The sequence below is a fragment of the Triticum aestivum genome, chromosome 4D (genome assembly GCF_018294505.1).
Source record: "Triticum aestivum cultivar Chinese Spring chromosome 4D, IWGSC CS RefSeq v2.1, whole genome shotgun sequence".
In the NCBI taxonomy this organism is placed as follows: Eukaryota; Viridiplantae; Streptophyta; class Magnoliopsida; order Poales; family Poaceae; genus Triticum; species Triticum aestivum.
In genome coordinates this window covers 41,766,593-41,769,154 of record NC_057805.1, presented here as the reverse complement: position 1 = coordinate 41,769,154, position 2,562 = coordinate 41,766,593, and positions in this window count along the sequence as shown.

The window sequence follows — 2,562 nt, the reverse complement described above, 5'->3', positions numbered from 1 at the left end:
AATGCAACTAATGAGTTAGTTGCGAGATGATGCATTACAGAACGAGTAAAGAGACTTGCGGTAACGAGATTGAGCTAGGTATTGAGATACCGACGATCGAATCTCGGGCAAGTAACATACCGATGACAAAGGGAACAACGTATGTTGTTATGCGGTTTGACCGATAAATATCTTCGTAGAATATGTAGGAACCAATATGAGCATCCAGGTTCTGCTATTGTTTATTGACTGGAGACGTGTCTCGGTCATGTCTACATAGTTCTCGAACCCGTAGGGTCTGCACGCTTAAAGTTCTGTGACGATCGGTATTATGAGTTTTTTTGTTTCGATGTACCGAAGGTAGTTCGGAGTCCCGGATATGATCACGGACATGACGAGGAGTCTCGAAATGGTCGAGACGTAAAGATCGATATATTGGAAGCCTATATTTGGACATCGAAATGGTTCCGGGTGAAATCGGGATTTTACCGGAGTACCGGGAGGTTACCGGAACCCCCCGGTAATAGTATGGGCCTTGATGGGCCATAGTGGAGAGAGAGGGAGGAGGCCAGGGTAGGCCGCGCGCCCCCTCCCCCTCTAGTCCGAATTGGACTAGGAGCGGGGGCGACGCCCCCCTTTCCTTCCTCCCTCTCTCCCCCTTCCTTCTCTCCTAGTCCAACCAGGGAAGGGGGGAGTCCTACTCCCGATGGGAGTAGGACTCCTCCAGGGCGCGCCATAGGGGCCGGCCCTCTCTCCCCTCCTCCACTCCTTTATATACGTGGCCAAGGGGCACCCCATAGACACACAAGTTGATCATTGATCTCTCTTAGCCGTGTGCGGTGCCCCCTCCACCATAATCCACCTCGGTCATATCGTAGCGGTGCTTAGGCGAAGCCCTGCGTCAGTAACTTCATCAACACCGTCATCACGCCGTCGTGCTGATGAAGCTCTACTGGATCGTGAGTTCACAGGACGTCACTGAGCTGAACGTGTGCTAAACACGGAGGTGCCGTACGTTCGGTACTGAGGATCGGTCGATCGTGAAGACGTACGACTACATCAACCGCGTTGTCATAACGCTTCCGCTTTCGGTCTATGAGGGTACGTGGACACACTCTCCCCTCTCATTGCTATGCATCACCATGATCATGCATGTGCGTAGGAATTTTTTTGAAATTACTACGTTCCCCAACAGTGGCATCCGAGCCAGGTTTATGCGTAGATGTTATATGCACGAGTAGAACACAAGTGAGTTGTGGGCGATACAAGTCATACTGCTTACCAACCTGTCATACTTTGGTTTAGCGGTATTGTTGGATGAAGCGGCCTAGACCGACATTACGCGTACGCTTACGCGAGACTGGTTCTACCGACGTGCTTTGCACACAGGTGGTTGGCGGGTGTCAGTTTCTCCCAGTTTAGTTGAACCGAGTGTGACTACGCCCGGTCCTTGTTGAAGGTTAAAACAACACTAACTTGATGAAATATCGTTGTGGTTTTGATGCATAGGTAAAAACGGTTCTTGCTCAGCCCGTAGCAGCCACGTAAAACTTGCAACAACAAAGTAGAGGACGTCTAACTTGTTTTTGCAAGGCATGTTGTGATGTGATATGGTCAAGGCATGATGCTATATTTTATTGTATGAGATGATCATGTTTTGTAATAGAGTTATCGGCAACTGGCATGAGCCATATGGTTGTCGCTTTATTGTATGCAATGCAATCGCCCTGTAACTGCTTTACTTTATCACTAAGCGGTAGCGATAGTCGTAGAAGCAATAGTTGGCGAGACGACAACGATGCTACGATGGAGATCAAGGTGTCGCGCCGGTGACGATGGTGATCATGACGGTGCTTTGGAGATGGAGATCAAAGGCACAAGATGATGATGGCCATATCATATCACTTATATTGATTGCATGTGATGTTTATCCTTTATGCATCTTATTCTGCTTTGATTGACGGTAGGATTATAAGATGATCTCTCACTAAATTTCAAGGTACAAGTGTTCTCCCTGAGTATGCACCGTTGCCAAAGTTCGTCGTGCCGAGACACCATGTGATGATCGGGTGTGATAAGCTCTACATTCACATACAACGGGTGCAAGCCAGTTTTGCACACGCAGAAATACTCGGGTTGAACGTGACGAGCCTAGCATATGCAGATATGGCCTCGGAACACTGAGACCGAAAGGTCGAGCGTGAATCATATAGTAGATATGATCAACATAGTGATGTTCACCATTGAAAACTACTCCATTTCACGTGATGATCGGACATGGTTTAGTTGATTTGGATCACGTGATCACTTAGATGATTAGAGGGATGTCTATCTAAGTGGGAGTTCTTAAATATGATTAATTGAAATTTAATTTATCATGAACTTAGTACCTGATAGTATTTTGCTTGTCTATGTTGTTGTAGATAGATGGTCCGAGCTGTTGTTCCGTTGAATTTTAATGTGTTCCTTGAGAAAGCAAAGTTGAAAGATGATGGTAGCAATTACACGGACTGGGTCCGTAACTTGAGGATTATCCTCATTGTTGCCCAGAAGAATTACGTCCTGGAAGCACCGCTAGGTGCC